An 11,558-nucleotide genomic window follows, 5' to 3' on the forward strand; every position below is an offset into this window, starting at 1 on the left:
GACGGCACAGTGGCACAGTGGTTAGCACTGCTGTCTCACAGCACCTGAGACCCGGGTTCAACTCAGGCGACTGACTGTGTGGAGTTTGCATGTTCTCCCCGTGTCTGCGTGGGTTTCCTCCGGGTGCTCCGGTTTCCTCCCACAGTCCAAAGATGTGTGGGTCAGGTGAATTGGCTATGCTATGCTAAATTGCCCGTAGTGTTAGGTAAGGGGTAAATGTAGGGGGATGGGTGGGTTGCGGGTCAGTGTGGACTTGTTGGGCCGAAGGGCCTGTTTCCACACTGTAAGTAATCTAATCTCACATTAATACAAAGTTAAAAATCTCACAATACTAGGTTATAATACAACAGGTTTATCTGAAAGCTAGTGCTTCCAAAGCGTTGCTCCTTCATCAGCTGGTTGCAACCAACTGATTACAGAGCTGCGCTCCGAAAGCTAATGCTTCCAAATAAACGTGTTGCACTATAACCTGGTGTTGTGAGATTTTTAACTTTGTACACCCCAGTCCAACACCAGCACCTCCAAATCGCATTAATACATGTTTTCTTTTCAACAGCCCTCTGAAACAAGATGGTCAGTTGTATTTAAATTGATGAACAGCAAGTGAATTAATTCATTTAGCAATGATTAATGTATAATGTACAATAAATGCTGGCATTACCAACAACATTCACATCCCAAGAATAAATAGCAATTAAAAAGAAGAACTAGGGTATGTTCACCTTAAAGTTCCAACCTGTATTCCTGTTATGATATTGTGTTCCCGACAGCGAACATTTTATAAGTACTGCTCTGTAAGAATTCAAATAAAATCTAGAATGAAAAGAAAATCCAGTACATAGACTAGACAAATGATTTTCAATGAATTAACTGGGAAGTAACTTCCAGTTACACATAACAGCCTAAACTGCTTTAAGATTAACACATTATTGACAATTCCTCTCATCTGACATTAGAAAACTCTTTTAACAACTAGAGATTTAGGCTTTGTAATTCTCACCCAAAATCTTTCACTTTGCTTTTTCTCTTCTTTTTTCATAATTACACTTATTTTATAGTTCTTTTACATTTAATCTCGAAGGCCATTGCTCCTGTGAAAACTTCCACATTCTGCTCAGTAGCATTAATACATGGTCTGAAATGTTTCTCTATCAGATGAAATGTTATACAAGGTGCAGTCATTTGGCAGCAGCAAGGTTGCCTATTTATCTTAGCTTAACATGTCACCAAAATCTGACCACTAACCTGTCAAGACCCACAGACATTGTAGCCCAAGGTCCCCACATTAAATGAAGGTACACACATATTCGTACCAATACACTTTTGCTCATTCCAATAGCAATGGAGAACTGGCATCAGAAACAAGGCTGGCAAACTGGGAGTTCAGAGTCAAAAATATGCACATGTGAAATAGATACAAGATCACTGGACATCGGATTTGTGACAGACGTGCTTGTCGGTAGTGGTTTGAGAGAGATACCTTCTACTCACCCCAAATGGGGAAGGTGCCTAAAAAGAGGTGCTGAAACAAGAGGCTGTTCTTTCTGGGAAGAATATCTTGCTGGGTCATTAACTTCATTGCTAAAGAAAGTTATAAAATTTTGCAACTGGGAATGTTAGAGTACTAATGGAAAATTTCATGGTGATCATTCAGAAAGAAGAACTGCAATCAAAGGCATGTAAATGAGTCAGGACATTGAGTCAACATCATTGCCCTCAGTGAGATCCAATTTCTTGGGAAGGGGAAGTTAAAGGAATGAGCAGGGGGATACACATACTACTGGAAAGATACGACTGACATCATGCTCATAAGGGTAGGATCTTAGAGGAACTGCCTGAACATGCCCGTTGTGTAAATGACAGGCTCATGACATTACGTCTCCAGCTCAGTTGTAATCAATACACCACACAGTCATCAAATGCTTCTGCCTAATCCTTGACCAGAAGGGGATGTCAAGGAAAAAATGTTTTTATTTCATGAACTCTTCACTTGCATCCCAACAGAAAGACAAGAAATCATGCACCTCAGGGACTTCAATGCCAGAGTTAGCCTTGACTCCAATCTCTGGAGATGAATGACTGGGAAAAATGACAGGGAAGAGTCAATACAAATAGTGTCTTGTTAACAAAGTATGCTTTGCATGGTCACATTGTAACAAACATTGTCTTCTAATAGAAGGAGAAATATAAAAATTACAGGGAGGAATCCAGGATCAAAGCACCAGTTCCTTCTTGATTATTTCAATAATTTGAGTTTGATTCAAAGATCTAAATGATAGCTCTCTCTCTCTCTCTATCCATATGGGGGTTGATGACTAGTGGATGATATTGACTTGTTCAACTGGTATTGAACATCACGAGTGTGGTGCTGGAAAAGCACAATACATCAGGCAGCATCCGAGCAGGAAAATCGACGTTTCGGGCAGAAGCCTGAAATGTCAATTTCCTGCTTCTTGGGTGCTGCCCGATCTGCTGTGCTTTTCCAGCACCACACTTTCGGCTCTAATCTCTAGCATCCGCAGTTCTCACTTTCGCCTGGTACTGAACGTCCGTCAAGCATAAGAAATCACAAAAATGTCCAAAAGGCAAAATATCAGTGCCTCAGCCCTAAATCAGTCAAGAGAGCAAATCAAGATTGATGTTTAAAACAAACCTGGAACATAAAAGACAAATGGTTGGAAGAAATTGAATGGCAGAAGGACGGTCATGGCATGTGAAGCTCTTTTGAAGCTACTAAGCTATTGTCAAATGAACAAAATCCCCATCACTTTCAGGATTTTTTTTCTTCTTAATGCCATCAGTCAAAGCTAGAAAGAATATGTTCAACAACTCCTGGACCTTGGTTCCTCAGTGAGAGTTCACAATTCCGTGCAAACTCCCAAGTTCTCTGTGGTAGAATCCTTTGTCAAACACTATTGATGAGAGAGCTACAGCAAGATATCCAACTGGTGGAAGATAACAAAGCCTGTCTTTGTTATTTCAAAATTGCTGGATCTTTGCACATATTAAAGATTACATGCACTTATCCTACAGGTTTCAGAGGAAAAATAATGACCCACCTCACCACCTGCTGAATTCAGGACTGCAACGATCTTCCAGATGGGAGATAATACATGCCGGGGAAACTATTGACATATTGCTCTTTTGACCACAACAGGGAAAACAGTAACACACATCACCTACTTCTTTTGGTGAGAACATCCACCAGAGACAAAGTGTGGCTTTAGACCTTTCCAGAGGAACAATTCACATAAGTTTTTGTTTCCATGTAAATCAAAGAAAATTTTCAAGTCCAATTCTAGGCGACTTCCATCAACCTGCCCAATTCTCTGAATTGTTCTCCAGAGATTTGACTGTCTAAAGAAACTTCATTACAATCCTCCAACTACTTGATGTTGACACGATTAATTATCTTGAATGCGAAATCTGAATATGTGGACTGGTGTCAAGCAAAGTTATGTGATAGCCCTATTATTTATGAACTTCGAGGAGAAAGTGAGATCTGCAGATGCTGGAGATCAGAGCTGAAAATGTGTTGCTGGAAAAGCGCAGCAGGTCAGGCAGCATCCAAGGAACAGGAGATTCGACGTTTTGACCATAAGCCCTTCTTCAGGAATGAGGAAAGTGTGTCCAGCAGGCTAAGATAAAAGGTAGGGAGGAGGGACTTGGGGGAGGGGCAATGGAGATGCGATAAGTGGAAGGAGGTCAAGGTGAGGGTGATAGGCCGGAGTGGGGTGGGGGCGGAGAGGTCAGGAAGAAGATTGCAGGTTAGGAAGGCGGTGCTGAGTTCAAGGGATTTGACTGAGACAAGGTGGGGGGAGGGGAAATGAGGAAACTGAAGAAATCTGAGTTCATCCCTTGTGGTTGGAGGGTTCCCAGGTGGAAGATGAGGCGCTCTTTCTCCAACCGTCGTGTTGTTATGGTCTGGCGATGGAGGAGTCCAAGGATCTGCATTTCCTTGGTGGAGTGGGAAGGGGAGTTAAAGTGTTGAGTCACAGGGTGGTTGGGTTGGTTGGTCTGGGTGTCCCAGAGGTGTTCTCTGAAACGTTCTGCAAGTAGGCGGCCTGTCTCCCCAATATAGAGAAGGCCATATCGGGTGCAGCGGATGCAATAGATGATGTGTGTGGAGGTGCAGGTGAATTTGTGGCGGATATGGAAGGATCCCTTGGGGCCTTGGAGGGAAGTAGGCGGGGAGGTGTGGGCGCAAGTTTTACATTTCTTGCGGTTGCAGGGGAAGGTGCCGGGAATGGAGGTTGGGTTGGTGGGGGGTGTGGACCTGACGAGGGAGTCACGGAGGGAGTGGTCTTTTCGGAACGCTGATAGGGGAGGGGAGGGAAATATATCCTTGGTGGTGGGGTCCGTTTGGAGGTGGCAGAAATGGCGGCGGATGAAACGCTGTATATGGCGGTTGGTGGAGTGGTAGGTGAGGACCCGTGGGGTTCTGTCTTGGTGGCGGTTGGAGGGGCGGGGCTCAAGGGCGGAGGAGCGGGAAGTGGAGGAGATGCGGTGGAGGGCATCGTCGATCACGTCGGGGGGGGGGGCGGGGAACTGCGGCCCTTGAAGAAGGAGACCGTCTAGGACGTACAGTATTGGGACTGGTCCTCCTGGGAGCAGATACGGTGGAGACGAAGGAATTGGGAATATGGGATGGCGTTTTTACAGGTGGCAGGGTGGGAGGAGGTGTAGTCCAGGTAGCTGTGGGAGTCAGTCGGTTTATAGTAAATGTCCGTGGTGATTTGGTCGCCCGAGATAGAAATGGAAAGGTCTAGGAAGGGGAGGGAGGAGTCTGAGATGGTCCAGGTGAATTTGAGGTCGGGGTGGAAGGTGTTTGTAAAGTGGATGAACTGTTCAACCTCCTCGTGGGAGCACGAGGCAGCGCCGATACAGTCATCGATGTAGCGGAGGAAAAGGTGGGGGGTGGTGCCAGTGTAGTTGTGGAAGATGGACTGTTCCACATATCCTACAAAGAGGCAGGCATAGCTGGGGCCCATGCGGGTGCCCATGGCTACTCCTTTGGTTTGGAGGAAGTGGGAGGATTGGAAAGAGAAGTTGTTCAGAGTGAGGACCAGTTCAGTCAGTCGAAGGAGGGTGTCAGTGGAAGGGTACTGGTTGGTACGGCAGGAAAAGAAGAAGCGGAGGGCTTTGAGTCCTTCGTGATGGTGAATGGAGGTGTACAGGGACTGGATGTCCATGGTGAAGATAAGGCATTGGGGACCGGGGAAGCGAAAATCATGGAGGAGGTGGAGGGCGTGGGTGGTGTCCCAAACGTAGGTGGGGAATTCTTGGACTAAAGGGGACAGGACCATGTCAAGGTATGCAGAGATGAGTTCGGTGGGACAGGAGCAGGCTGAGACAATGGGTCGGCCAGGGCAGTCAGGTTTGTGGATTTTGGGCAGGAGGTAGAAACGGGTGGTGCAGGGTTGTGGGACTATGAGGTTGGAGGGATGGATGGGAGATCCCCTGAGGTGATGAGGTTATGGATGGTCTGGGACATGATGGTTTGGTGGTGGTAGGTGGGGTCATGGTCAAGGGGCTAGTAGGAGGAGGTGTCCACGAGCTGGCGTTTAGCCTCAGCGGTGTAAAGGTCGGTGCGCCAAACTACCACCGCGCATCCCTTGTCTGCCGGTTTGATGGTGAGGTTGGGGTTGGAGCGGAGGGAGTGGAGGGCTGCACATTCTGAGGGTGAGAGGTTGGAGTGGGTGAGAGGGGTGGAGAGGTTGAGGCAGTTAATGTCGTGGCGGCAGTTGGCTATGAAGAGATCAAGGGCAGGTAAGAGGCCAGCACGGGGCCTCCAGGTGGATGCACGTTCCGAGGGTGAGAGGTTGGAGTGGGCCGAGTTTGAGAGGTTGGATTACCTCCTCCCTTACCTCTCTCCAAGGCCTCAAGGGATCCTTCCACATCCGCCACAAATTCACCTGCACCTCCACACACATCATCTATTGCATCCGCTGCACCCGATGTGGCCTCCTCTATATTGGGGAGACAGGCCGCCTACTTGCAGAACGTTTCAGAGAACACCTCTGGGACACCCAGACCAACCAACCCAACCATCCTGTGGCTCAACACTTTAACTCCCCCTCCCACTCCACCAAGGATACGCAGGTCCTTTGACTCCTCCATCGCCAGACCATAACAACACGACGGTTGGAGGAAGAGCGGCTCATCTTCCGCCTAGGAACCCTCCAACCACAAGGGATGAACTCAGATTTCTCCAGTTCCCTCATTTCCCCTCCCCCCACCTTGTCTCAGTCAAATCCCTTGAACTCAGCACCGCCTTCCTAACCTGCAATCTTCTTCCTGACCTCTCCGCCCCACCCCACTCCGGCCTATCACCCTCACCTTAACCTCCTTCCACCTATCGCATCTCCATCGCCCCTCCCCCAAGTCCCTCCTCCCTACCTTTTATCTTAGCCTGCTGGACACACTTTCCTCATTCCTGAAGAAGGGCTTATGCCCGAAACGTCGAATCTCCTATTATTTATAAAGTTTACCTGAAAGTGGAATTCACCTCAAAGATGAACTATGCTCAGGTATGAGTATCAAATGCCACCTAAGTGGAAGACTCTTTAATGCTAGTCCATCTAAAAGAAAGCAACCAATATTTAGTGCAGCACGGTGGCTCACAGTGCCAGGGACCTGGGTTCAAATCCAGCTTTGACCTGTGGAGTTTGTACATTCTCCCTGTATCTCTGTGGGTTTCCTCAGGTGCTTCAGTTTCCTCCTACAGATTGCAGGTTAGGTGAATTGACCATGTTCATTTACCCATAGTGTTCAGGGATATGTAGGTTAGTGCATTAGTCAGGTCTACATCTAGGGTAGGGGGAATGGATCTGGGTGGGTAACTCTTTGGAGAGTGGTGTGGACTTGTTGGACCGAAGGGCCTGTTTCCACACTGTAGGAATTCTATAACACGCTTATGCAGATGGCTTTAGTATCACTGCCCATTCTGGACTAGATATATTTGCAAGCCACTTACAGTAAATATGGATTATCAACTTTTGACTTCCATCATCTAATTTTAATGTCTGGGGCCTTTCATAAGCTTTTTTGTAGAAAGGAAATGCACTCACCCAAGATGACCAGTGCTCACCATGCGAAGTGGTTGAGCCAATTCGTAAAATCATCAATAAACAAGACGCAGGCTGAACTGAAACAAGTCATTCAAATTTATGTCTTCTGTTTAATTTATACATTTCTAAACATTTCACATATCTGGCTGAAAGTCACCAGCAGATTATCAAAAGTTGCAAATGAAAATAACGAAGCCAGAGTATGGAATACACAAAATAACTGAATTTCACACAAAATCTCTTTTAGCAGAGAGAGGACAATAGATTCATAGCTGTTAGTGGGAAAGACTTGCTCTCTCCCTCTCTGTTTAGGAGTTACTCTTAAAAGAACAGCATCCGGTTACACAGCAAATTGAGGTAACATACATTCACCAAGAACCCAAAAATATCTATAAATCTTTGCCACTGCTGAGGACAAGAAACAACAAGTCTGGTATCACGTTAAAATCTTACACTTCAAGTACTCAAAGAATTGGACTGCTTATTCTTTTTCATTTCCCTTTTTGTACTTGATAATCTCCCATTTTAAAAAAAAACTCTGTTGTATGTTTGACTGACATTGTATCTTATGATTTTTCTCACAGTCAGAAAGTAATAAAATTCATCTTTCCTTACTCGAGATGATCTTGTAGTTAGCTTCTAAAAATGTAACTAATGCTAGGATTTAATAGAAATCCAATGTGGCTGTGTGCTAAAAAGATTTAAAATCTTTGTTGCAGCCACTGAAGGAGGTTAAAAAGATGGGTGAGACTGTTAGTACAGCAAACTTTGTTTTAACTGGCACCTATGGGAGCAGGAGTACACCAATTGTCCAGGAGGTCTGCACTGATTAATTAATGTTAAAACATGCACAAGGTAATAGCAATGCAATGCAAAGGGTATGCATCAACAAAAATTATATAACTGAAATACCAGATGTTAACCATATTATCACGATCTTTGTGATGTCAATGTATTCAGTTGAGGGGGAGAGTGAGAAAATTGTCTGTTGGTAAGTTATTTCAGTTATTATTGAAGTGATTAATGCTGTAAGTATAACTCTTATGTTTATACCCCACGCATTACATTTCTATTACTTAATGTGTGTTTTTATTGATTGATGTGGACCCATTGATCAACCAGTACACTCCTGGTTCCATTGGTGCTGGTTAGTGAAAGGCTTGCTGAAGTTTTAGGGGGTTAATTGACATTACAAAATAAGCCCTGCCCATCAGAATATAACATACTTCTCCTGGGAGGAGCTAACAAGTTCTGCGTGTGTCCTAAGAGTTCTGTGATGTTCTTGTGGTTCCAGCAGATAAAATATGCTCAAATGATGGCAGCAGTGGGGTCATCCATTTTCTGATATTCCAGAAGGGGATCCTAAGCGCAAGATTTCCATTTTCTTTTCTTTTCTGCTACATAATTAAGATGTTTTATCTCAAAGTATGATGCAGATTGATGAACAATTTGTTGCCATTTTGGAAGATTCATAGCAACCTCCTCCAAGTCATGTTTGCCAATCCCTCTACACTTCAAGAGAGTTTTAGAGGAAGAGTTTTTTGTAATGGTTTTTTTGTAAAACCTTCTCTTGAACACTGGCCATTCATCTCTTTGCAGTTCATTGTAACACTATCGATTTTCCCTATTCTGCACGAGACTTGCCTTAGGTTTGAACGTTGCCAAAACAAAACTCATCAACCCAGAACTGGGTCAGTCAGATAATCCACCTCCCATATACATTGAAGGAGACACTCTGGATTGTGTTGAGCACTTTCCATGTCTTGGTAGCCACATCTCACAAGTGGTTACCAATTGATGAGAATCTCAACACCGGATCCGCTGTGTCAGCCCAGTCTTCTATAATCTATAGCACTGAGTATTTGGCAAGGCTCTGCAAGTCAATTAAAGTCCAGAGGTACCGAGCCATTGTCGTGACAATACTCCTGTAAGGTAGTGAGACCTGGGCTGTGTACCAAAGACGCATAAGATTGCAAGAGAAATTTTACCCGCAATAACTCCACTGCTTTCTTCTGATTCAATGGGAGAACCATCAAATTAAAGTCACTACATTTTTTTTTGAAGCTAGCTCTGCAAATACTCAGACAAAATACCTAAAACACAAATGACAATGGAGTGGACATTACACCCAGAAGGCTGAAAAAAACAAACAAAAACATTTTCCCCATTAGATCCTGTCTTCTCAACTCCAAATTGACTTGGAAACAATGTTTTAGCCAATGGACAGGATCACCACTTGTGAAAGAATTCAGCCTAAATCTCTAAATGGAGTAGAGGAGCAGAGAAATCTTGCGATATGGAAAAAAGATACACAAAAAACACTAAAACGTAACAAGTTAATAAGTAAAACACTCTAAATTCTAAAAGGACAGATTAAAAGCAAAAGGAATTATGTTAATGTGTTACAGACCATAAACTGACTGCACAGAGTACTGAGAGAAGTTATGGTTTCTATGATAAAAACAAACAGATAGGTGCAAAATTTAAGAAAATTATAAAGTAAAATATAGCATTTTTTAAAAAAATCCTTTTAAAATCAATCTGTTCAGAGATGATATTACACATGTCTGGAGTGTGTAGGACTTGAACCTGGCCTTCCTGGGGTCAGGTAGGAACAATACCACTACACCACAAGAGGGGTTCCAAAAAGTCTTGCAATTATATAATGGCTTGCATGACCACCAGATATTTCAACGTGTCTTACAGCTAGTGAAGTTGTTTTGAAATGTAATGAAACTGATGCAACTTTTGTAACGTAGGAAGCTAGAAATGAGATATCGTCCTGACCATAACTCTTTCTTTCGAAACAAGAACACTGATAGAGATATTTAAGCTGCTGAAAAGGTTTAAGAAGGTAGACTTAGAGAAGACTGTGGTGGGAGTCCAAATCTAAGGTCTGTAAATCTAACATGGGATTTATTAGTAGCAACAGGAAATGTCTTTACCCAGAGAATGACTAGAATGTGGATCTTGTGATAACAAGGAATAACTGATGTAACTATTATTGGTACAATTAAAGAAACAGGTAGACAAAACACACGAGGGAGAAAGGAATGGAAGGCTGAGAAGATTCAATGGACAAGGTTGTAAGATTGTGTGGAACCAAAACGCTGGCATGTATGAAGCTGAATGGAAATGGTCTGTCACAATTCTTAATTTTAAAGGACAATATCCCCGTTAACAGGATTTTAAAGCACGTTTATTTTGAGTGGCAAAACTTGTTCCAGAATCCTGTCAGTTCACTCACTGGGACAACATTAGCAGCAAGCTGTAAAATCTACTTAACATGGATTTTCTTTGCTGGAATTTTCTTCACATCACTTATTCGAGTACATTTTGGAGCAAGTTAGAGATGGCATTTTGACACAGTTCGGTGTCATCATTTTATCACATGCGTTTACAAATTGGTCCTGGTTGTAGTCACAGGTATCAAAACAATACATTTTAGAAAGAACACAAAAGCAGATACAGGACCAAATACAAAAGGCAGGTCTGGCATTTTTTTTTGAAAAGTTCAGCCATGGAGAGCTGATTATGTAATTGAGGTTGAAACAGAAACATTCCTATTATATTATTAAAAATACGGCAGAATGGACTTAACATAAAACTTGGGAAAATAAATCCAAGCAAATTTTAGATGCACTAAAAACATATATTCAGGCTAATGAACAGTTACCCCGCCGTTTTAAAGGGGGTGGGGAAGTGAACAGATGAAGTTCTTCAAGATAAAGTGAAGGGAAGGGAAAGGGTAAAATGTAATGAAGCTGAAAATGTGTTGCTGGAACACATTTTCAGCTCTGATCTCCAGCATCTGCAGTCCTCACTTTCTCCCCTAAAATGTAATAAAGCCAGCTACAAAAAGAAACTGGATTTCCAAAACAAGAAAACAAAAGTAAAGTTTTTTTTCCATCTTAAAAATGTAATGTCAATTAACCCCCTAAAAGCGATGCCAAACGGGATTGGCAGCCGTAATTGAGAGTAGGTCAGGGGTAAGGAGAACGCCGGAGAGAGAGAGAGAGGGAAGCAATATCCATCGTTAAAACTTGTACATGGTTGCAGAAACTGGAGGAAGACCTACCTGAGTGAGAAGTCAAGTCCTCCTCACTGACGAAGGTGTCAGGTAGAAGCTGGCATTGCCCACGGACAGGCTGCAGGAGACCCTGGGGTGGTTTGGGGGGGCCGGCCCGATGGTAGGACTCTGTCCCGAGTTGTTGAGTGCTCCGTGTCCGCAGACGCTCAGACAAGAGCATGCAGCAGCAGCTCCCAGCTCCTCCACTGGCGCTTTCTCCCTGATGTTTCCTCCCAAATCCACGTGGTCCCGAGTAAAGCGAGTGACATCTGTAACACCCCCTTCCCCCAGCGTTAAAATGAAGCTTTATTTTAGTTTAAAATGAAGAACTTTAGTCCTGCCAGAATGACACCCCTCCCCAAAGCTGCTTTTCAACACTTTGCCCAGTCAGTTCATTTGGATCTCTCCACATTCCCCAG

General features: G+C 43.8%; 1 protein-coding gene across 1 annotated transcript in view; it reads right to left on the minus strand.

Moving 5' to 3' along the window:
- kcnv1 (potassium voltage-gated channel modifier subfamily V member 1) overlaps positions 1 to 11,356 on the minus strand; it is a 49,785-nt gene extending 38,429 nt beyond the window's left edge. The window contains exon 1 of the mRNA XM_060824174.1: positions 11,149 to 11,356. The gene's annotated coding sequence lies outside the window, so the exon portion shown is untranslated. The remainder of the gene's footprint in view (positions 1 to 11,148) is intronic.
- Positions 11,357 to 11,558: the final 202 nt, after the last annotated feature.

Source organism: Hemiscyllium ocellatum, chromosome 4, assembly GCF_020745735.1.
Source record: "Hemiscyllium ocellatum isolate sHemOce1 chromosome 4, sHemOce1.pat.X.cur, whole genome shotgun sequence".
Taxonomy (NCBI): Eukaryota; Metazoa; Chordata; class Chondrichthyes; order Orectolobiformes; family Hemiscylliidae; genus Hemiscyllium; species Hemiscyllium ocellatum.